Source organism: Mustela nigripes, chromosome 1 (genome assembly GCF_022355385.1).
Source record: "Mustela nigripes isolate SB6536 chromosome 1, MUSNIG.SB6536, whole genome shotgun sequence".
NCBI lineage: Eukaryota > Metazoa > Chordata > Mammalia > Carnivora > Mustelidae > Mustela > Mustela nigripes.
In genome coordinates this window covers 92,811,039-92,837,386 of record NC_081557.1, presented here as the reverse complement: position 1 = coordinate 92,837,386, position 26,348 = coordinate 92,811,039, and positions in this window count along the sequence as shown.

Here is a 26,348-nt window from a genome sequence, read left to right as displayed (position 1 = left end):
AGAGTCCCAGTCTGACCCTACTGATGCTTCCTCTTTGGATTCCAGACTTGCTTAGCCAGGCCCCACATTCATCTATGCCAACTCCTTATAATAAATCTATCAATATATATCTCCTATCTGTTCAACTTCTCTGATTGAACTTTGACTGACAGAATTGGACATCATGGGATTTTAAATGACACAGGACAGTAGCAACACTTAACCATCAACAGTGAGATGTGTGGTTACCAAAATAGTTGCAAGGTATGAGCAATCAGAGGGATTTGAACCACAGGGATCTGTAGTATTGCCTAATTGATTATGGAGAAACAGAAAGCTACCTATGGAATCATGCTGCTTGTATAATTTTTAAAAATCAAATAAAGAGCTGGCAAGCCGAAAGCTGCCATCAGCGGCCACAATGAAAATGTGTAGGCCTTCACCCAACTTTCAGATGGGGCAGACCCAGAGCTCAAAGATGAAGAGGCGCATGTCATATTGTGAAAAGATCCTACAATGTCACTACAAGCTTATAGCATGAACTACACTAATCCTTCCCCAAAGTGACATGAGGACATTTGTCAGAATGATTATCTCCTAGAGAAAAGGAACTACCTCGACTTTTCAGGGACCATTAGATACAGGATTTGAGCTGACTCTGATATCAAGGAACACAAAATGGCATCATGAACCTCTATTAGGTTAGAGTAGAGGTTTATGAAGAGTAGAGTAGAGTAGAGGTTTACTCAATTAAGAGTAGAGGTTTATGAAGGACAAATAATAAAAGGAATTTGGGCCCAACGCCATTCACAGCAAGTCTATGGAGTTATCAAGCCATTCTGTGGTTCTTTTGTGGCACCTGGCAGAACCATTACATTGACTCCTTGGCCTGCAGAGTAAAGGTTAGAGGTAGGCAAAATGAGTCAAGTGGAAGCCCATAAAATACCCCATTCTCACCTCTGGCCAAGACAGTATATCAGAAGCAATGCTGCAATGAAGGTATTGCAGAAGTTACCATGACCATCAGAAAATTATATGTGGGAGTCCTAGTCCACATCACATCCCTTTCCAGTTATCTACCTTAGCCCTTTGAAGACCTGATTGTAACAGATTACAGTATATGGCTGTGAATTTAGCCAGTGGTAGCCTGACTTGCAGCTGATGTGGCAGGTGTAGTAACTTTACAAGATTAGATCAACCCACTTTGGAATATAGGTACTGATCTGCCAGAAGTCTTCCTCATCAGTAGGAAAGATTTAAAACTAGTTTGCATTTACATGGTGAGGGCATCAGTACACTGACATTAGATTTCCCAAGCGCTATGTAACTCTGCCATTGTGCAGTGAACCTTGTTCATTTTGACACTCTGCAGACCTTCACAGTGGTCCACTACATTGATTATTATACCCCACAAGTTGAAGTACCAAATGTACTTGATGAGTACTTTTCAAACAATCTGTAAAGGGCTAGTCTTTTGTTTCAATTCATCCCAGAATAACAATTTTATAAAGCCAACAAAAATGAACTACTAAAAAATTCTAGTGAAATGAAATAAAAAACAGAAATATACAAAACATTTTTTAAATTATTTGATTCAATAGATATAAAATTATATTTTGATAAATACAACCAGAAAAATACACAACATAGGGACAAAGATAACAAAAACCATACACATGTTCACTGAAAGTGTACTTTAGATTATTAATATAAAATCACTATTACACTCAAAATCTTTTATTATTTTTCATTTATAACTAAGCAGAGGTTATGATGATATATTGATTCCCCTACATTAAATACATTTAAACATGCTTGTTTCTTGCTTGTAAAATTACATAAATTGGGTTGGATTTATGATAACACAATTTTTTATTTTTATAATATTTTATAATAAATATATTTATTTATTAATTATTTATGATAATCACTTGCAAGAAGTGAGTATATCTAAACCACTTCTATGACTTATTTAATTATATAACACACAGTAGAAAAACCAGTTGTATAGAGGGATGTAGCCAGGAATCCAAGAAGAGATTTTAAAATCATTTCAAACAAGCTTAGCGTACTTAATTTTCCTCAAAATGAAGCAAGTGATGCTGTCTTTTCAAAATCATTCTTCAGTTCTTTGTTTATCCTGTAAAATTATACTTAAATTTGGATTACCTTTTAATAAAAGGAATACATCCATGGTTTTACACACAGGGATTACATCTGACAAACTAGCCTTTAACTATCATATAAGATACGCTTGTGTGAGTTCAATAATATCCATACTGACTAACCTGGCTGAATAAGATGAATCCACTAATCATGAACTTAGAGGTCATAGCAACGTCAACTTGCTATAAAATTTCTTAAAGTCTTATCTCTCAATCTCGGCATCTATGTAATTGCAGAACAATAACAAACAGTTTACAAACCACACTATAGATGGCCTAGTAAGAAAAATGAGTGCAACAAATAAGAAATTCTATGAAGATTCAGGATCCTGCGATATAATGGAGTTTTTAGGATTCTGGTGGTCTGGGACAAGTTGAGACATTTTCTCTAAACTAAGTTCTTGTATCTCACACCTACCACTAAGAGAGAGGCATGCATTGGGTACACAACTGCACTTGAGGGTAGTGGTTTGGTCCATTATCAGGTGACTGGAGACTTCCAACAAGAACATCCTCTGCATCATATCCTGCAGGTACAAGTTGTCAGGCCAATCAGACCATATAAACCAGAGGCAGAAAGAGACATTCATGGTAAATAAGGGTATTTTGTGGAATCTTTTACAAGAACCAACTGGAGAGACAACTGACAAACTACTAGGCCCTCGTAGAGACTGAACCGTATTAAATCAGAGCTATAAATGACTATTGTCACCAAACTGTGGAAAGAGCCAAGATTGCCTTCAACAGACGAATGGATAAAGAAGATATGGTCCATAAGAGACTCTTAATCTCACAAAACAAACTGAGGGTTGCTGGGGAAGGAGGGTCAGAAGAGGGTGGTAGGGTTATGGGCATTGGGGAGGGTATGTGCTATGGTGAGTGCTGTGAAGTGTGTAAACCTGGTGATTCACAGACCTGTACCCCTGGGGCTAATAATACATTATATGTTTATTAAAAAAAATTTTTTTTAAAAAAAGAAGATATGGTTCATATATATAATGGAATATTGTGCCTCCATCAGAAAGGATGAATATCCAACTTTTGTATCAACATGGACGGGACTGGAGGAGATTATGCTGAGTGAAATAAGTCAAACAGAGAGAGTCGATTATCATATGGTTTCACTTACTTGTGGAGCATAAGGAGTAACATGGAGGACATTGGAAGACGGAGAGAAGTGAGTTGGGGGAAATCAGAGGGGGAAGACAAACCATGAGAGACTGTGGACTCAGAGAAACAAACTGAGGGCTTTGGAGGGGAGGGGGTTGGGGGTTGGGAGAGCCTGGTGGTGGGTATTAAGAAGGGCACATACTGCATGGAGCACTGGGTATGGTGCATAAACAATGAATCTTGGAACACTGAAAAAAATAAAATAAAATTTAAAAAATAAAATCAGAGCTGTAAGCAGAGCTGTCCATTCTGGAGTGGCTACTATCCAATTCCCCATCCTCAAGTTATAAGGTGGGGTGGCTGTAACAGTAACCCATCACACAATGCAAGTGGCACATTCTGGATTGAGGCAGAGCAGGTTCAGAAGATATATGTAAATTACACTAATGGGTGAGCCAGACTCCCATGCCCCCTATATTCCCTGATATCTCTACTCACACTTACGACCTCATGGAGTAGAGGAGTTCCTATGACCAACCAAGAAAGAAAGAAAGAAAAAAAAAAAAAGACCTGAGGTTAGTTTGTAAAAAGTGCAATATGCTAGTACTAGCCAAGAATTGCAGTTCCATTAAAATCTACTCAACAGTGACTAAAGGAAATTTTCTCACTGATAAATATTCCTAGTAGACAGATAAGGAATATTATACTTCATCATTTACTATAGGTAGAAGAAAAGAAACCTGAGCTGTACATACATACAGAAAACCTCAGTAGCCAATGGCTTGGTTGGGAGGAGCCTGGTAGGGAACATAATTGGAAGATCAGGGACAAGGAGCCCTGGTGAAGAGATACATCAATAGGCCTACAGAGGTGGGCACCAAGTACCCAGATCCTTATATCTACTCCTGCTCAGCAGAGGTCACCCACTACCTCAACAATCTGGTAGGTTTGTCTTGTGAAACCACCTAACCCATCTCCTCAGCCAGCCAGTGCTGATGCAGTGATCCCATGAACAGAGTGACAGTGTGAAAAGGATGGAAACTACACATGGACCCCAAAGTGTAGGCTCCCTCCCATCATGACTGATTCAGCTCTTCCCCCTGATACCTGCCTGAGATCCCAGCAACAGGAACCTACCTTCAACCCTTGAAAGGCCAGTTTCTCAAGGAGAACCTCTATTGCATCAGACCCTTGATCCTTTAGGGAGACATCCATTTGTTCTTACGAGAATTAGTACCCTTGATATGAATTTGTTTTCCTTGCCTACCCCCATCTGAAGGCTTACAGGAATGCTAACCTATCAACATGGTGTCCCATCCAACACATTTGGGATAAAACCTCCTATTTTATGCCAAAGGAGGTATACCACTAGGCACATGACCATACCAGGTACTGCATCACCCCAAAACAGCCAGTCTAATCAAAGAGTGGACTTGTCTTTAATACTCTAGCTAAGGTGCTAGCTAAGGGTCATATCCTGTAGACTGAGATACTGGCCTCCAAGATACATTTTATGTGTTGAAATAATGACCTACATACAGTGTTATAGCCCAACAGCCAAAATTTATAGAAATGGGAATCAAGGGGTAGGATTGGATATTCTCACCTCGCCATCACTTCCAGTGACCCACATAGAGAAATTGTCCTTCTTATCTCCCTAATATTATACTCAGTCAAGTTAGAGGTGCTGGTTCCCAAAGACTTCTGTTAGGGGTCACAGTAAGGGTTCCACTGAAAGCTGGGACTATCATTTGGCTATTTGGGGTTCCTTATGTGTCCAATAGGCAAAGGGTTTGTTTGATGGCAAGGAAACCTACCCTGGCCATCAGGAGGAGGTAGAGTTGCTGCTACACAGTAAGGGCAGAGAGGGGTACTTTTGGTCCCCAGGGTGTTTAGAGGTATGTCACTTGGTGCTTTCATATTCTAAGATAATATTTAATATGCAATTCTAGAAACCTCAGCCAGCAAGGGCTACTAAGGACTTAGATGCCTCATGGGTAAAAGCTGGGCGTCCTTAGCAAGACCAGTCAGAGTGCTAGGGAAATCTAGAATGGTCGCTAAGAGACAAAGATGATGAATATCAATTACAACATTGGCATCAACTAAGGGACACTCGTTGGCCTTACTAATCACTTGTCTTGAGTTTTTTCAAGATCGTGACCAGCCTCAACTTCGAAAGGAGCTCTAACTTATTAGATTTGAATCTCCCTTTAGGTAAAAAAGAAGGCATCTTCTTTTATTAAGAAGGGGTTCTACATAAGAAAAGCATGAAAGCAATAAAAAGCAGTAAAATGTTGTTTGGAGATGAGGGTCATAGGGAGTGTGCTAAGACTTGTTTAGGGTGAAAACAGAGAAGCAGAAGAAGAGGCCTCACACCTAGGGCATCTTTTCTTAAGAAGCAAACTTTCCCGTGCATCTTGCTATTTCCTGAGTAGGAGCCACAGAATGAACTGCTAGTGATGGTTGCTACCCTCAAGGTCTAATTTAAACTTGGCTTTAAGCATATATTTTCTTTTTTTTTTTAAAGATTTTATTTATTTATTTGACAGAGAGAAATCACAAGTAGACTGAGAGGCAGGCAGAGAGAGAGAGAGAGAGGGAAGCAGGCTCCCTGCTGAGCAGAGAGCCCGATGCGGGACTCGATCCCAGGACCCTGAGATCATGATCTGAGCTGAAGGCAGCGGCTTAACCCACTGAGCCACCCAGGCGCCCAAGCATATATTTTCAAGTAAAGGATAACACAAGGCAGCCAGAGCTAAGTGCCAAAGACAAAGTCAGACAGTGCTACAAAAAGCTCCTGGGGGAAAAATACTTCCCCAAGGAGGAACAGGTGGACAGACCCCACCTGTAGAGCTTGAACCTGGTTTTACCAATAGCCACTGTCTTAGAACAGAGATTGGAAGAGGGTTTTCCTCATCAACGCAGTGGCCTTTAATTTGGGGTGGTCCTTGTGCCAGCTGTGAAGCTAGTGAAGCTAGGAGGATATCTCTGTGCCATATGAATGCTCACCCTCTTTGGACAGCAGACTCACACCCAGCCCCGCTAGTGCTTGCTCAGTGGACCTCAGTACAAAGTGGCCCTGGTGGCATGGATAGAGCCTACTCTTGGTATAGACATCGCGCCCTTCCTCTCATGAAAGTTGACTTGCTTATCACTCCTCCTGAGTGCCTAAAATGCCAAAAGCAGAGACCAACACTGAACCTTCTGTGTGGCATCATTTCCCAGGGAAACCAGGGGCAGGCGGATTCCATTGGACCCCTTCCAACACAACGGGGACAGAAGCTGTCCTTCACTGAAACAGACGCATAATTCTGGGTTTGGATTTGCTGTCCTTGCTCGTAATGCTTCTGCTAGCACCACCATCCATGTGCTTACAAAACGCCTTATTCACCATCACAGTGTTGCTCACAACATTGCTTCTAATCAAGGAATTCATTTCTCAGCAAAAGAAGTGTGGCAGCAGGCTCAGGCCTGTGGAATTCCTCTTGTTACATACCTCATCACCCAGAAACAACTGGCCCAAAAGAACGGTGGAACGAGCCACTGGAGGGGAGTCTTGGCTGATTCCCACCGGGAGACGGCCTTCTGGAATAACAGGGACTGCCCTACAGAACGCAGTACATTCTTTGATTTGGTGAACAATACATGATGCTATTTCTTCCTTAACTGGGATCCAGAGATCTCAGAATCAAGGGCTAGAAGCTGGCATGGTTCTTCTCACTAGGAAATCCAACACCTCACAGAATTTTTGTTCCTCCCACTGCAACTTGGAGCTCCGCTGATCTGGAGGTCTTGGTTTCCAAGGGAGAGAAGTCTTCCACCAGGATAAACACCAACAGTTCCAGTAACTTACAAGTTGAGACTCGCCCTGGCTTTCTGGGGTCCATGTACCACTGAAGCAGCAGGTAGGAAAAGAGGAATTACTCCACTAGCTGGGGTGATTAAGACCACGAGGAAATTCAATTGCAGAGAAGACAATGTTTGGAGCCTAGGGGATTCTTTGGGGCATGCCTTACTATTTTTGTGCCTAATCGTAAATATTAATGGAGAATCACAGCAATCAAAAAAATACACAGAATCTCTAAGGATTCAGACTCTTCAAGAATGAAGATTTGGGTCATTCCACCACTCTACCAGGTAAAAAACACCAACCAGAGGATATCCTGCATGAGGATAATGAAAACTCAAAAACATGGAACAGATAGTAGACAAAGGAAGATTTTATATATAATATATATATATTATATATACACACACACATTTGTATCTATATACACATATGTGTATATATACACATACATATACACATATATACATATGCATATATCCACACATTTAATTTTATGTATAATATACAATTATATATAACTTATATATGTAATATATCATTTTTTATATATTTTATACATACATATATCTGTCTTTTATGACCAGTTACACAAACAAGGGCTATCGCAATTATGCATGTTTTCTTCTTTGTATGTATGTGTGTGTATTGTTTCCTTTTCTGTCCTCCTTCCTTTATTACACAAATTATGGGGAGATTAACTTTGCAATTTACTCTCTGAGGAAGAAGATTCTAAGATGATGAAACCCTCTGAGCACAGTAGTAACCCACATGAGCCAGTGATGGGAAATAGGAATGTGTCCCAAAGATGGAGACAATGACTGTAGAAATTTTGCTTCTCTTCATCTTGAGGAGAGAACAAGAATGTCTCTCTTTGTACAAAAGATGTCTGCATCTTGTTAGATGAAAGGACACATTTTTTCATGGGTGCAGGAAGTTCTCATCTGTGTAGAAAGGAGTGTAGAGATGCTGAGTACCTAACGGAGTAGCCTTTGTGAATGAACCACAGCGATGGTCTTTCCAGGTTGATCCCTTCCTTCCAAACTCTGTTTTGTGATACTGGGGTTTCTGCTGTGCCCCTGACTCCCTGTCCCAGTTAGTCAGCTGAAGCTTCTGCAGGAAGACTGCAGGGATGGAAGAGGAATTTTAAAAAAGGTGGTGCCCAAAAGCCACGGCCATATGCAGCCCATATGCTGCCACTAACAGTACCCTTTGTGTGCCCTCAGGAATGGGATTAGTACCCTTAGGAAAGAGGCTAGTGAGAAGTCGACAGTGTGCCACCCAGAAGAGGTCTCTCACCAGAACCCAACCATGCCAGCACCCTGATCTTAGACTGTCAGCCTGCAGATCTGTGAGAAGTAAACTTCTGTTGTTTATAGGCTGTTCTGTCTATGGTGTTCTATATAAGCCCAAATGGACTAAGGCAACAACCTTAACCTTAATCTATTCCATTTTATTACAAAACAGTGAATGGTGGGATGGAATTAAACAAAGGTAGAGCATGGGGCTCCCTTATATAAAGACCATGAAGAACAGAAGGAAGAGCTTTTAAATAAGCCTAACCTCTGTGGTCTCAAACTTCTTATCAATTCAACAAGTATTTAAATGAGTCAACACCGTGCAAGATTCTGGGCTCATGGTAATAACAAGACTGGTTTTGTTGGTGTGCTTGCTTTCATGGAGTTTACAATCCAGAAATTAAGAGATGTACATAACACAAAGTGTTAGGTACCCTAAGAGATAAAGCAGTGTGGGAACATAAAAGACAGAAATTCCAATTAGCAATAGGTGGGGAGAGAACCAGAAAAAGCTTCTTGAAAAATATGGCATTAAATTTGAGTTTGAAAATGTAGGTAGGGGGTACCTGGCTGGCTCAGTCAAAGAAGCATGTGACTCTTGATCTTGGGGTCATGAGTTTGACCCTGTCTTGGGTGTAGAAATTATGTAAATAAAAATAAAGCTAAGGAAGGAAGGAAGGAATGGAGAGAGGAAGAAAAGAAAGGAAAGATAAAAAAGGTAGGTAGAATTTGAGCTGGGAGAAGAGAAAGAGGAAGGCATTACAGGCAGGAAGTATGACCTAAGCAAAGGCCCAGAAATGGGAAACCATGGGGTGTGGCTGGAGGAGAGTAAATGGGATTACTGGGATAGAGCACAAGGTGATCCACAGGGTCTTCACCCCTCCACCTCTGTCCCCCCACAATCATCTCCCCAGTCTCACTCTTCTGGAACTAACCTACCCCTCTAGCTTTCCATCTTTTGCTACTTCTGCCTCCCCATCTCTGCCCCCAGGGAGCCCCCAATCAGAATGGACGGATTTATAACCAGTAACACTCCCTCCTCAGATCAATGGCCAAAGATCAATAGCTATAATGCAGAAAATTAATCCATATTCATTAGAATTGAATTGAACAAATGGTATTATTAAAACTCCCTTGGAAATCTATAGAAGGGAATTAAAGAGAAAGTTGTTCTAATGTCACTACCTACCCTCTGCCAGGCTACAGGTTTATAACATCAGGCAAGGGGAGCTCCTATTAATCTCCAGAGGAAACTTTAAAGGTCATTGGGGCATAGTTTAGGTGACCACACAGATGCAGAGGGTATGGAGATGGGAGAGATATTGTCTTCGACAGGGATTTGTGGGTCTGGGAGACAGAGCAGGATAAATGAACTCGTGAGTCACCTCAGGTCCTAGAATCCTGCACCTCCTGGGTTCATCCCTGGTGTCATGAGGAGTGAAAAACATGCTTCAAGAATGTCAGGTGCAATCTTTAACTGAGAAAATAGTCTTGGCTCCTGAAGATCAGTGCCCTTCCTTGTCTCCTTTCCTGTCCCAGGGAGTTTCTGGCCCTTCTCAGAGCCAGACCCCCAAGTCTTATCATGGCCTGGTGAATGTTTGTGGGAACACAGGATAGAGAACTTACTCCAGTTTTGAGTTCACCTTCCACCAGCTATGAGAAAGTGACATAATCCTTTTGAAGTTCTATTTCTTTATATGCAGAATAAGGACAATATAATAATTCTACCTCACTGTGAAGATTAACACAATTCATGGCAAAAGTGCTCTGCAAACTTCAAGATACTATTCAAGAACATTATTAGATTGTCCTAAAAGCTCGGAGATGTTCTTCTGAGGCAGGTATCTTATCAATGGGATCTGTTGATGAGTTCTCTGGGGTCCATAAATGCTCTGAAAATTTAGAACCAAATTATCTGGGTATGTATATGCATTTTGAGGAGGAAGACAACTCATGGCTTTTAACAGATTCTGCAAGAAGGCTGTGACCTAGAAAGATCAAGAATTGAGAATCCCTGATATAAAGATACTGAGTCTTAGCTCCTCATCCCTGTGCAGATGGGCCCAGTGTCTTTTATGTATCACAAGAGAGACCTTACTAAAGCAGGAGTCCCTGGAGGATGAAGCATCAACACCATTGAGGAACATTGTAAAATCTTGGTGGTCAGCCACATGACGTGCCTTGGTGTTGACTTGCCCTGAAGAGGTGGAATGGTATAAATGGCTTCTTGACAGTTTTTCCAATCTTCTGTGTTGCCCAATACCAGAGAGCTCTGATCAGCTCTGTGTGAGTGAAAACATCTGGAGCACAAGGGTAGTGCTTGCTCTTCCCATATTGTCTATGGTGCTCCATGGAGTTGGGTTGGAGTTGGCTCTGAGGAGCCATCTTGCCACCTCTCCCTACCTTTCTTCTAATCTCAATATTCATAGCTGGAGGATCCAAGATCCTATGGTAGCCTCTTGCTCACCTATGCCATTTCTGAAACTCCAGTTCCTTCCTTCTCCTCTGGGTATGCTGGGAGATTAGTGACCTGTGGGGTGGCTACTTTGTCTTCAGAAGCTGGCTTACTGGAGGAGCTCACCCAGCCAGAGCCTATCTCTGTGTACCTTGCATAGTTTCTATAACATAAAAGAAGCCAGGGGGAGGGTGGGGAGGACCTCAGTTGCATTTTATTTTGTATTATCTCATATCTGGAACCTAGACCCAGGTACAACATAGTACCTTGTTCTAACTTCTTCTAACCCAGGCCTGTCTGACATCTCCCTGGGGTTTCTGGAATCCTCCAGGGGAAAAAAACAAAAAAACTAATATGGTCCCCAGCTCAATGAATGTATGGTTAATTAATTAGTGGGTTTTTTGTTTCTACTGTTCATGCCATTTTGTTCCCCACTGATGCCACATGAAAATCCTGGAGGGCCCTGACCAATATCATTTCCAGCCCTTCCACGATGGGAATGTTAGAAAATTACCCCTCAATGGGAGGAAATAAAGAGGTGACCTTGACCTTGACCTTGCCTCTGAGAATCCCCACAGCTCTCCTTTCCTGAAAGGGTCCTGGGGTGGGCCCCTCATCAACTCCCCTCATCGGGAGACCAGGAGCTTCTCCTAGCGTCTTAACCAAGTCCTACTGCTGGTGCTCTGAAATAGGGAGAATGACTCTACATCTAGATTCAGTCCCTCCCGCTCCAACTTTCTGCAATTCCCAGGGCCCCCTTAACTACTCTGGGTCTCTCTTCTTCCTCTGTGTTGTATTTATCTTTTTCTTGGAAACTGCCAAGCATTTGGGGGAGGCAGTGTGGGCAGAAATGACCACAGAGCTAGAGGGAATGTTTAAGGAATCCAACAACCATTCAACACAGATTTATTGAGCATCTGTCATGTTCTGAGAGCTATGCAAGGCACACAAAGATGGGCTCTGGCTGGGTGAGCCCCTCCAGTAAGCCTCCTTCCAAGGACAGAGTAGCTACCCTGCATGTCAGTTTCAATGATCACCTATCTTCGGGCAATTTATTCCAGTCTGTCTAATGGGTAGCATGGCGATTTGGGTAGAGGACCTACCCACTTACTGAACAGCAAACGCATTAAAGGCGAGAAGGGTCCAGACAAGTGTTCTACATTTGCTTGTTGAATTAAATTGAACTAAAACAGAATTCATGCCCTGTTCTTTATTATCTCTTGGGTGGTGGAGAGCAAAGGTAAAATGGAATAGAAAGTGAACATGTACAACACTGCTGGAGAATCCTCTATTAAATGCAAACACATACGCGCTCCTCATATATACGCATGCACATATGTACATAAGCATGCTTGTGCATGTGCACACGTGCTTGCGTGCACACACACTCACAGAGGAGACTCTTGGCTCCCTGCCGCTTGCTTGAAAACCCAGGCTTCAAGAGACAATTAAATATTGATATCTTTACATCTCAGTATTTTCTTTTCAAATCCAAACAGCCCCAACAGGAGCCATCCCAGGCTCTTATTTAACTCCTTAAAAACGTCCACAAGGGGTTTTATTTAAAAGTGAAGTTGTTAAGAGCAAAGATAATGCAACAGGCTGTGGGTGAGAATGGGCTGACTCCCCTGAAATGAGCCTGCAGGAAGCCCCAGTACACTTGTTTTGACTCAACCAGGGATCCAGCTCTCCTGGAGCTGGGACCCAGCGTTTCAGACCGCACCCGCCTTATGGTCTGAGAAGGACAAAGGGATGCTCTCTTGCCAGCTCTCCCCAACAGGCCCTTGAATGCCCTGCAATCAGAGGCTTGGCAGAGTTATGCAAATTGCCTTTGCATAATGATGTCCTCACTGAATCGATTAACCCAGCGGGAGTACCGGACAGTAACAAGCAGGTGCTGGCTGCCAGGTCCTTAGCTCTCTGCCCCAGCACGGAGCGGTGACATTGCTTCTAGACCAGGCTCCTGATGGTCTTCTCAAAGTGCCACCTTCCCCACTTGCCACCAGGTCTCTATCATGTGCACTCTACTGCCTCTTCTCTAGCAATCTGTCTCTAGCAGGCTATCTTGTGGGTCTCCAAGGTCAGGGTTGCGAGGGAAAGGAACAAAGTCCTTCCCCGGAGCTGTCTGATGCATGTATATTGTCTGCCTGGATAGGCGAGGGAGCTTTCGGATGGGCTGAATCGTACCCCTGGAGTCACTGGCATATGTGTTCCTGTCTGATTCCCCATCTGTGGGCAGGACTTACATCCTTGAATTCTCCACAAAACCCAGTCTAGGGCCTTCAACAGACAAAGTGTTCACCAAATGAATATTTCTTGGATAGAATGGCATTCCAGAATTATAGGGGTGGGAAAGCATCTCTAAAATGATTCAAGCAGTCAACGGCATATTCTGATTACGATGCATGTGCCAGGCACTGTGTAAACACTGGCATAGGGATTCTAGCCTAGCTTCCAGGAGTTCCTGGAAATTAGAGGCAAATTATGTTCACATGATTTTCTACAGGGAGAGGGCCCATGGCTTTCACCAGCATCTTCACGAGGTCATGATCCCTTCCTTAAAAAATTGTTAACGACTGCTAGTCTATAGGAAGGACAGACACAAAAACTAATCATCACAGCAGTGTGATAAGCCCTGGAACCAAGAGGAGCACAGGATAGTTTGAGGTCATAGAAGAAGGGCCAGCATGCAGAGGACAGAGCCCTGAAGCCAGGATCAAACCTTTCTAAGGTAGATCTTATTAGTCCCATTTCGCTAATGAGGAAAAGGAGGCTCAGAGAGGTTAGGCCACTTGACTAAGGTCACACATCGGTAGAGCTACAGTTGAAAGCTAAGTCTCTCTGATCCCAAGCTCAATGCTGTCTTGCCCCCTCACCTCCCGGCAGCTGCCTTGGCGTTTGAGAGCCCAGCCACTTCATGTTCCCCCAGGCACTGGGGGACAGAGGAGTGGAACCCCTACAATGGCTGTCCAAATTTTGAACAAACATGGAGTGGGCTTGGCTGCTAGACCTCCGGGTCCCCCCGGCGTGCACATCTTTGCATGCCTCAGCGGACTTTGTGGAGTCTATTTACCACATCTAAGACCAATTTCCTTCCCTTCAGTTGCTTTGAAGATAATTGAAGGTACTTGCATTGTCTGCCTGGGAATGTAAAAAGCTAGCTAATGCTGCAATCGATGCTCCCTGCTTAATGCTGCGCTCCTCCCGCCGGCCCGGAGCAGCCGCTAACGCAGCCTTCAATGACGGCTTCTGCAGATCTTCCCGGCCGGCTACTTTGTTAATCAGAAAGGGGCTGGGGGCTGCGGGGGCCCTCAGGATAATGGCAGGCAGATTGAGTTGTTAAGCCTGAATGAAATATTTAGTAGCACCATTTGCAGGACTTGGCTGGTCCGAACAGTACTCTCAGCCCTGCGTGGGGATGGGGGTGGGGGAGGGTGCCCAACTTGAGCTCCCCAAGCTAGGGGCACTGATTAGCCTGTTCCAGCCTGCAGCGAGGAAGGGGTTGCAGCCCCAGCTCAGGCTAAGAAAATGCGGCAGAAAGGAGGGAGGAGAAGCCCAGCCAGGACATGACCTCCTGGCTGGCAGCGTTCCCAGGGGAGACCGGGACTGTCTCCGGAGGGCAGGATGCCAAGCTCTGCAAAACCTGTACCTGCAGCCCCTAGGAGAGCATGAAGCAGGCGTGCCCACGGCCACGGAAAGTGCTCCTTCCCTACATCCGTCCACACCTCCCCTAGGTCCTGATGCCATACGCCGGGGCCTGGCTTGGCATGGGAAGTTGAACCAAAACGTATAGGTCTAGGTAAAGGTTGAGGTTATAAGAGGGGAAAAGAGAAATTATGGCATTCTCCCTGATCCCTCTCCTGAACTGCTCTGGGAACAGTGTTTTAGTCCTATGTACTTCGTGTCACACCATCCTGATTTCCTCATTTCGGAAATCATGGCATTTCAGCATTTGCTGGGACTTTGTAGATCATGTGTTCATTCAACATTTATTGAGTTCCTCACCTACTGTGATCAGACGCAACACAGAGTAGGCCATCTAGCCCATCCCACATCCAGTATTTTAATTTGTTTACAGAACCCCGTCCCAGATTGGCCATTCGTGGTTGGGGAAGGTGTTAGTCCCTAGTGATCCTCATTCTAAACAATATTTGTTAGAAATCATTCCCTTTTTTTTTTAATATAATTTTTTATTTTTTATAAACATGTATTTTTATCCCCAGTGGTACAGGTCTGTGAATCAAGCCAAAATCTGTATCTTCTCAGATTCTATTTGTACCCTTGGCCCTCGGTCCCCTGATCCACTCCCCATTCCAGCCCCCAGTCATTGCCAAGGCCACAGCAGAGTCCTTCAGATATCTGAAAACAGCCTCCAGGTTCCTTCCAACCCCGCAACATGACCAACATCTAATTACTACTCTGAGGAACAAGATGGACTGTGGCAACGCTGAGTCTTTCGGATGTCATCTAACTTAATCCTTTTGTGACTCTTCTCCCTCACATGTGTTTGATTCCTTTTCTACTTAATCTCCAGTCTAGCACAAAGTAGCGGCCACAAAAGTCCTTCATAAAAGCAGGTGACAAGATTTCTGTCCTTACCTGTGTCAGACTGGCTTGTATCAGACAAATTTCTCCTATTAAAAACTTTTATAAACAAAAACAAAAGCAAAAAAGACTCTTTAAAAATCATCAGAGAGCTACCAAGGCAGCCAGGACTTCTGTGCCAAAATCCCAAAAAGAAGGGAAATGAATTGCGAAGCACCCTATATTCATGACTACCTTTCCCTTGAGGCATTCACTGATTCATATGCAGTAGCTTGGAGGCTGAGAAGACAAGCAGAGACTAAGAAGACAAGCATAAAGTAGTAGCTAAGACACCGTGAAGCTAACAGAGCTTTTGACAGTCTCATGAGGCTGAAGAGACATAAATTGGAGTTCAGAGCCACCAAGGCATCCAGGATATAAAGGTTGAGATCCTAGAAAGAAGGGAAGATCAAAGAAGTGAGACTAGCATTTAGTGCCAATTTCCCATAAGGCATTTGTGATCTATAAGCAACAGCCCAGGAGCTGAAAAGCCTAACCAAAAGGTGGTTATGAGACTGGGAAATTAAAAAGAGCTTTGAGCTCTCAGGTCCTCACTTCCAAGATGCCAGAGGGGGACTGAGGCTGAGTGTGTCACAGCCCCTTCCTAACAGGATCTTCAGCCTGACGTGGACCACGAAGAGAAATAATAACGGTGGTGCTCACAAGCCACGGCCATATGCAGCCCATAAGCTGCATGCACTATGCGTGCCCAAGGACAAGGCCATTATGAGGTTCATCACTCAAAACAGTACAGACTACAGCTGTCAGGGACATTTCCAAGCAATACTCTTTGACACCTACATGCTTCCCAAATTGTATGTGAAACTGCATGACTATGTGAAACTACATTACTGTGTGTGAATTGTGCCATCCACAGCAACGTAGTCAGGAATCATTCTCAGGAAGCCTGGAAGACCTGAACACTCCCATCCAATTTAGACCTAAGGGCACTGCCCCATGGCCTCTGCCAAAACCCATGTAAGAAAGCTGGTCCTTTAAGGACTGAAGAAAATCTGTGCTTTGGCAGGGCTGGGGGTGGGGGGTGGGGGTGGGCAGGGGGAGGCAGAGGATAAATAGAAATTATACTTTTAAAAAATAGGTGTGTTAGTACTATAGTCTTACAGTGCTAAGGAGATAAAAATGAAAGATCACCAAGGAGAGAAGCCCTGGTAAACATTCCAGGATTTCATCTGGGATCCATGAAGGGCTAACCCCAAAGAGCAAAAGTGAGTAGGGAATATACCAACCTTCACTGAGATTGGAACCCAGCTTCAAATACAGATGATCTTTCCCTATTCTAATTGACTAAGCAAATCTTAGTTGGAAGAAGATATCATCTAGGGATTACAGTTTCCATAACAGTGTCCAGCATTCAATTAAAAAAAAAAATGAGTAGGCATTCTAGGACACAGAATGAAATGAATAAGAACCAAAAGAGCAGATCATAGTGACAGATTCACATCTGAACCTAATATTGTTTTCAGACACAGACTTTAAAGTATCCATGATGAGTGTCTTTAAGGAAATAGATCAAAAGGAAAATTTTTCAGCAAAAAACAAAAACAAAAAACTCTGAAATCTTTAAAAAGAACCAAAATAAAATTCAAGATCTAAAAATAGGAAGAAGAGGTTGGAACTAAAGGCGGGAACTCAAGGTGGGAACTAAAAATGAAAGAATAGGTTGGAATGATAGATTAGAAGACAATAACCAGATCGATGATGAGAGGATATTTTTAAAAGCTGAGAATGTAGAAAAGAGTAGGAGACATATGGGACGTGGTGAAAAGATCTAACATATGTGGAACTGGAGTCCAAGAAAAAATGCAGCATTAACAATATTTGAAGGATAGTCGCTGTGAATTTTCTAAAACTGAAGAAAGACATTAAGCCACAGATTTCCAGAGAACCTCAAGCAGGATGAATGTGTATCTAAGCGTATCATAGCAAAACTGTTGAAAACCCAAAACCAAGAGAAGCATTTAAAGCAGCCAGGAAACACACACACACACACAATTGTTACTCAAATGAGTAACAATAAAACATCGATAATTTCTTAACAGAAAGGATAAAAGTAGTAAAAATAATGATTTTTCCATTTATTGTAGTAAATCAAAGACGCATGTTGTATTATCAGGAGCAACCACTAAAAGACTTATAGGAGAACACGACAAACACAATAACAGAAATAATAAAACAAACTTAATTAACTCAGAAGGAGAAAATAAAGGAGGACGAAAGGAGAGTCACAAAAAAGAAAAGATACAAATAGAAAAGATGATGTGTTTAAGCCCAAACATATCAGTCATTACATAAGGGTAGATATAATAAATGCTACGGAAAACAAAAACTGTCAGACAAGTTTTTAATTGGTCAGGTAAGTTTTTAATACCTAGTATTTATTTATATTATTCTGAAAACAAATATAAGGTTTCTGGATTGGGGCAGACTATTATTACTTAAAGCAATAACTGCATTAGTCCCCCATGCCCAATTCTTCCCCTTAAGGGTGGTGTAATGAGAGCCAAAATTGTGAATCTGAGTGTTTATATAGGAATGGTCATACAGCTGCCTTCCTCCGCTCCTGAGAGAAGGAGAAGAACTTTATCTTTCTAATGCACACAAATGTTCTCAGGGAAGAGAAATGGCAAAGTCTCTACTCTAGAATGCAAGTATTTGACTCTGGGGTAAATAACTTTATTTACCCTTTGAAGGGAGCAGATGACTCCATTATTAAGGATAAAAGCAGCTCCAGGCTTATCACCCTTAGAATATGAAGAGCAAATGTGTCTGGGGGAAAAAGACATTTCCCATTATTATATCATGTCAATTTTCTTTGCTTAGAAAGATTTAGAAAACTTTAACCATGCAGAATATGAAAATATTTATATTGCTTTTTAACAATCGTGATAAAAGAAAACAACTGTATGTTGTTTATAAGTGATGTGTCTTATATATAAGACCAAAGAAGGAGTAAAAGACTAGACAAAGATACACTATGAACACGAACGGAAAGAAAGCTAGTAGGGCTATACTTATACCAAACAAAGTAGACTTAAAGGCAAGAGGAATTACCAGAGATGAAGAAAAGACATTTCGTAGTGACAATAGGATCAATCTACCAGGAAGATATAAAAATTCTAAATTTGTATGCAGCTCATAACATGACCTCAAAATGTAAAAAGCAAAATTTGGAGCAAGGAGAAATAAAGAATCTCTTACATTTTTCTCAGTAACTGATAGAATGAGCACAAAGAAATATATAAGAGACGTAGAAGATTCGAACTATGCACTTAATAAGGCTGAACTAATTAAAAGTATATTAAACTAATTAAAAATATACAGAAACAATTCACTCAGTCTCCACTTGGAGTAACAGGTACCAAATATATCTTCCCACCATAAACAGCCAAAAAAGTGAGAGCTCAATCAATTGGATACTCATATGGGGAAATAAAAGTTTGATCCCTATCTCATACCATATACAAAAGTCAGTTCTAGATGTATTGCAAACAAAAAAGTGACAGATAAAACAATAAAGTTTCTAGAACATAGAGGAATATATCAATGGCTTTGAAATATTTCTTAAATAGGGTACAAAATGTACTAATCATAAAGGAAAATATTGATAATGAGACTACATTAAAATGTAGAACTTCAGAGGCACCTGAGTGGCTTAGTAGGTTAAGCATCTGCCTTTGACTCAGGTCATGATCTCAAAGTCCTAGGATCAGATGGAGCCCCATGTCAGGGTCCCCAGTCAGTAAAGAGTCTGCTTGTCCCTCTCTCTCTGCCCCTTGCCCCTGCTCGTGCTCACTCTCTCGATCTCAAGTAAATAAATAAAATCTTTAAAAAAAAATTTTTTTTGAAGATTTTATTTATTTAATTGACAGAGATCACAAGTAGGCAGAGAGGCAGGCAGAGAGAAAGAGGGGGAAGCAGGCTCCCCATGCAGCAGAAAGCCCAATGCAGGGCTTGATCTCAGCACCCTGGGACCATGACCTGAACCGAAGGCAGAGGCTTTAACCCACTGAGCCAACCACAGGCGCCCTTAAAAAAATTTTTTTAACTTCTATTTATCAAATAATACCTTAAAAGATTGAAAAGGCAACTCACATGGTATAAGATATTAGTAATATATGTTTGACCAAAAAATTAATATCTAGAATATATAAAAGACTCCTATAATCAATAAGAAAAAAACACAGAAAATCAAATAGAAAAATGGGGAAAAGATGAACAACTATTTCACAAAAGAAGATATCTCTGTGTCCAATAAGCATGAAAAGTCACTCCATTTCATTAGTCATTATGGAAATGTAAATTAAAACCACAATAAGTTACCACTATATTGATAATAACCAAGTATTGTCAAGGATGTGGAGCAAATGGAACACTCACAGACTGACAGTACAAGTGTGATTTGTACAACCACAAGTCTTTTCCTGATATACCTAATAGAAGTGCATACATACATATACCAACAGATATTTCTAATAGCAATACGTTGGGGTTAGGGAGGGAGAGAGTGTACATCAATAGTAAAATGTATAAATAAATTGTGATATTTCACACAGTGGAATACTACAGAGCAAAAAATAATAGATAAACTATTGCCATATACAACAGCATGAATGTAACTTGAAAATATAATGTCAAGCATAAGAGGTCACTCACAAAAATCAAAAAAGCCACATGATTCTATTTGTATAAAACTCAAAAGCAGGTAACGCTCCTCTATAGTGATGGAAGTCAGAATGGTGGTTGTGTCGGGTAGGGTCAGTGACAAAGAGAGCTATGAGAGAGGTGTTGGGATGCAGGCTTCTTGATATGGAAGGTAGTGGATTACATGACGGTGAAAATTTATTGAGCTATTACACACTTATAATTTGTGCATTTCTCTGCATGCATTTTTGGCTTCGACTTTTTTAAATGCTTACCAAGCAAAAAATAAAATGAAACAAGATTGCAAACATCACTTGAAGCACGATTTTACACATATAAACCTATATAAAAAATACACACTAAACATGTATAATTCTATATGCCAAAAAGCTACCAGTAATTATGTCTGGGTATTAGCTTATAAGTAATTTTTATTTTCTTCTTTATACCTTTTTGTATTGTCTGAATATTTTCAGTGAGAATGTATTACTTTCATAAAAACTAAAAATAATAAAGCCTTAAATAAAGTTCTAATTTGCAGATGGTAAAATGGTATTGTGATTATGTTTAAAGAAGAAAAGAGTCCTAATTTCCTACAAATACATAATTGAAGCATTTACATATGAAATAGTATGATGTCTAGCAGGGGGCAGGGAGAAGTGGAGCACATAGATTTTTTTTTAATGGCTATATGTTGGTAATTGTTGAGGCTGAATTATGGTTCACAGGGGTTCATTATACTCTTCCTTCTACCCATGTTTGAATAATAAAAAGTTGAAAAACAAACAAATATTATTTCATAAACACAGAACTTATGCATGACAGATATAACCTGCGACAAAATCTACGCATAACCTGTGTATAGCCAGAGTGAGGGGGAATCATTAGAGAAGATTTTCTCAACACGTGGATGAAGAGCAGTTGGACTCCACAAAGAGTCTACCATGGGGACTGCATTCATGGCACATTGAAGGTCCATCAGGATTCCCACCCTGATCAAGAGTCCAGCTCATAGAACCATGGCTCCAAAGAAAGGAGACCACTCGTGGGACCCTGACCTCTCACCAGCCTAGAGAGGATTCACGCCTGATGCAGCACACGGTGACTCAGAAGATGGAGCGCCAATACTGACCCTTACCCTAAGGCTTCTCTGAAGAGAGAAAAGGAGGTGACTTTTTTCATGAGGAATCAAGACCTACCTGAGAAGTTTCTTGTCCTTTCAGCCTAGAAATAAGGTATTGGGGACAGGAATTAGTGAGAGGTGGGAAAAAGGAAAGAGGGGTCTTAAATTGTGTTCGATGAAAAGGCAGCAGCTGGGGCGCCTGGGTGGCTCAGTGGGTTAAGGCCTCTGCCTTCGGCTTGGGTCATGATCCCAGGGTCCTGGGATCGAGCCCCGCATCAGGCTCTCTGCTCAGCAGGGAGCCTGCTTCCTCCTCTATCTCTGCCTGCCTCTCTGCCTACTTGTGATCTCTGTCTGTCAAATGAATAAATAGAATCTTTAAAAAAAAAAAATTTAAAAAAAGAAAAGAAAAGGCAGCAGCTGCTCTGAACTCCAGCCAGAGTTAGAAGCCCCTGAGCACTATGTTTGGGGGTCCTCAGACCCCACAATAGACATTGTCTGGTTGGCTCTTGTCCTGACTTTCATCTGCTCTTCATCTAAGCCCCACCAGCCTTGAGGTGGACATGACCATGCTTCAGTCTTTCTTCTTGACCAATCTGGCCTTCACACTCTAGGGTGCTACAGTCTTTCCTGTAACTTCTTTTGGTTAATAGATAAAATTACCACCAGCTGAGTTTTCAACAAATGGCAAGTATAGGTCAAAGACCTTATTTTCTTTTGGAGAGGGGTACTAGGCAGGAGGAGTCAATAAAGTAGCTGGGAGACTTTCTAAATGGGGGAAAGACTGCCATGTTTCTTCATAAAAATCAGATGAATTAGGCTCTTACCTAAAAATTTATATTTCACTTTTGATTTTAATATGATAGCAACCTAGAAGATTAAAGAAGAACTTGAAGATTGATCAAAGACAACAAACTAAGGCATTCTCTAGAACAATGTTGCCTGATAGAAATATAGAGCAAACCATAAATGTGAACCTTACATATAGTTGAATTTTCTTGCAGCCAACTTTAAAAAGAAAAAAAATGAAATATGTGAAATTGATAATGTTTTATTAAATCCAATATTTTAAAAATATCATCTTAACACATAACATCAAAAATATTAATAAGATTTTTTTACATGTTTTGTACTGCATCTTTGCAATCCAGTTTATATTTTATACTTAGGGCACATCCAACTCAGCCTAGCCATATTTCAAGACCTTAATGGCCACATGTGGCTGGTGCCTCTACCATTGGATAAGCACAGCTCTAGAAGCAAGAAAATAGTACCCCTTGTGACCCCTAAAGACTATCACAGTCAAGAGGCTGGGCTCTCAGTCATAAGCTCCCCTAATGCCCCCAGCGCACCATCCATCCTCAAGCCCTGGAGAAACCATTGTTCTATTCAAGCTCTAGATAAGATTGGAGCTATGAAAAGCAACAACTTACAATAATTCTGGAATTGGTAAAATTGTTACCAAACCCTTCCTAGTCTCTCCTTATTCTTCTTGAATGATGATACTTGGCTATTCCAGTGAAGTTAAATAATTTATATATTTAAAGTACAATTAAAGTGTAAAGGTATGCTAATATTTCTCAAAGGTCATTGAAAGCCTACTGATTGCAACCACACGACCCGCTGACAGTGGCTACCAAAGTACTTGAAAAAAAAATCACATTCTCATATGCAGAATTTGCAGAGCCAAGCCCTCAAAATGAGAAAAGCTAAATGAAAAAGTGAAAAGTTACATCTGGGAAAAAATAGATATATAACAGGACAGTACACAAACTAATTGCAGCTTCAGAGTAAAGGGGCAGGATGATGTGATGAAGAAGCATGGGTTTTGGAGCCACACCATTTGACCTTGAGGTGTCTCAAGCCTCGACTCCCTCATCTGTAGAATGGGATAATGATATCTGCTTCTCAGCTATTGTTAGAGGACTAAATGAGGCAAAACACAGTGCCTAACAAGGGCCTTTCCCACCGCAGATGCAAAAAAAAAAAAAAAAAAAAAAATGCATTATCTCATTTTTGTAATCAAAAAATATTTGTTCAACTGCCAGTATGTAGCAGATACTAAAAGATAAAGCATACCAAGAGTATTGTGAAGGAAGGGCTGTGAATACCACTCTGAAGGCCTGGCCTTTCTGAGAAGGAATTCTACCCAGCTCTGCAGGTCCAAACTGCACTCGTTGCTGTGTCCTGCTCACTTATGAAATCTCCAGAGCAACACGTTAGCCTCAGGAGTTCAGCCTTGTCCAAACTATTCACCATTATTCTGTCTTTTGACACAGCACTCAAGGAAAGGATGGGGAAATTTCTTGAGGGCGAAGAGAGCAGATGTGGGGATGTGTCCTGATCACCTGAAGGTGATCACTCAAGATCATTCACCATTATAGGAGTGAAATAATGGCTCTAGAGGCAGTTACCAAAGATCCTCTCTGTGACTTTCTGGGTCACCTCTATTTCTCTCATCTCCCCCTGCCATGTTTTGGGGCACGCGTCCCCTTCCAAAGTTACTAATGCAGAGCAGGGGACATAGTGTCATGATGAGCCAGTTAATTTCTGGAGAGCTGCTGCTAAGCACCCTACCACCTGCAGTGTCAGCAGAAATGAGGGTCTAGAGCAGGGGACCATGTCGTCAGTCTGCAGGTGTGTGCCCATAAGTGCCACGGGGACTTCGGCACTGCCTAGTAATGGTGGTGGCTGATGTGCATGGCCATTGGGTTTTGTTCTTGTCCCAGCCCACTTGTCACCTCAGTGAGAGCCTCCCTCTGCCCCCACCTCCTTCTCTCTCCCAGCATCTGGACACCCCCCCACCACAACGATCACTGCGGGGTGGTCTTTTGCATCATATCTGTAGAAGGAAGGCCATGACCTTGAGCTTCTCCAGGCCTGCTTCCCATCTCCTACAGGCCATAGGTCAGCAAAAGCTCCCAAGGCTCTGCATCTCACATCAGGTGGGTACCTGCCACTCCAACCATCGCCAAGGATTTAGTATGTAGAACACACCACGCCAGGCATCAGGGATATCACTGTAAAGGATACCTAGGAGGGGAGAGCCACACAGTCTGATGAGAAAGCCCAGATCCTAGGGAAGTTGGAACTGCTATTTATTGAATCCTATCAGGTCTAAACACTCTGCCTTCTGTGTATTACCTAATTTAGCCTCCAGCAGAGTTCTGTGAGATAGAAATTATTAGTCCCATTTGCCAGATGAAAGCCACTCAGAGTATGAGTAATTTGTCCAAAGCCATCCTTCCAGGATTTGGCCGAGTCCATATAAGAAATCAAGCCTCTCTGGCTTCACTAATCTTTTCATTATAAATAGTCTCTAAACTTCACAGGAACACGTACTTGCTTCATAGACCCCAGCAAGTGAATGTACTGGAGTAATTCAGTAGAATGTGTGTTGGGGAGGCAGTTGTGATGGAATTCTCCAATCTCCCGCAGGAACCGCACTTAGTTACATCTCTCAACCATTATGATTCTACCCCCAGTGCTCTGTCTCACACACAAGAAACATGCATTCCCCTGAGACTCACCCTGTGTCTATCCAGGAACCTCTGGGAATCTGCTACCCACCCCATACTACGGAGCAGGGCCAGAGCAGGTGGCCTGTGTCCAAGCCCAGTCTGGAAGCTAAACAATCTGTGACCTAAGTCTCCCTGCAATTGAGAAGCTTGGGATTGGGAGGAGTCCTTCAAAATCGTCTTTCCAACTCTCCAACTCAAGTTGGAGTGATCTCCAGGAAATCCAAATGTAGCTCTCTCCTCCACCCACGTTAAGAAGCTTTCCGATCTTGGGACGCCTGGGTGGCTCAGTTGGTTAAGCAGCTGCCTTCGGCTCAGGTCATGATCCCAGGGTCCTGGGATCGAGTTCCACATCGGGCTCCTTGCTTGGCAGGGAGCCTGCTTCTCCCTCTGCCTCTGCCTGCCTCTTTGTCTGCCTGTGCTCACTTGCTCTCCCTCCCTCTGTCTCTTACAAATAAATAAATAAAATCTTTAAAAAAAAAAAAAAAAAAAAAAAAAGAAGCTTTCCGATCTCTATTTGATGGCCTTCCTCCATGACCAGGAACCTGCCACCTTCCTAGGGAGCTGACATCCCCGCGGTCAGCTCCAGCTGGAGAATACTCTTCCTTGCATTGGTCCAAGGCCATCTTGGGGGGCTTCTACACACATCCTATTTCTACTCTCAGGGATGTGGAGCAAAACTGTGTCCTCTTGCTCACAACAGGCCTTGGAAGATGGTTATAATGCCCCTGTAGGTCTTTTGGTCTATAGACTAGACATTGTCATGTCCCTCAACCATTCTTTATGAGACATAGCTCTTACCTTCCACCCCATCTGGTCACTCTCCACTGAACTTACTCCAGGGTCAGCTCTCTCTGATAGTATACTGTGGGGGGAGGGGAGCACTATTTGCAGCAATCAACTCCCAGGGTTCAACTCCCAGGTTGATCATAGAGAAAAGGTTAAATCAGATCCTGTGACCTCATCCCCAAGCATTCCCATGGGCCCCTGACAGCGAATTTATTCCCATGGGCCCCGGGAAGCTCATCTCTATCATGAGCACACCTGGGGGCTCTCCCTCCAGGCCTCCACCACCACCTCACAGAAGCACTGCTACCAGCCCTTGCTGGAGGAGATGGACATGTGCATACAGGAAGTTAATTCACCAGTACATGGCATGGGCTCAGAAAACCTTCACCACTCCTTGGATACCAGTTGTTGAACAAGCTCCCTCTTCTACTCTGCTATATTACCTTTATCCAAATACCATGAGACAATCAAGGGCAAATAAAAAATTCCTGGTCAACAGCCCTAGAGCTGAGAAGGATCAGTATTTTCAAAGGCATTCCTCTCCCTCCTGCTACAGGACTCCTGGACTCCTTCTCTTTCTCAAGGCAACGTGAGAAGCACAGGAGAGTGAAGCACAGGAGACCTGGGTTAGAGGGTGAGAAAATGCCCTGCATGACCACCTGGGGTGCTGAGGTTCATGACAAGGTCACATGAGGACACCCAGGGAAGCTGTCCCTTGCTCAGAGTTGAGGGGGTAGCAGGACATTCCATCACCCAACCCATTTGGGGACGTTCCCTCAGATATAGAGGACACATGCACACCTTGAAATCCAGACAACCTA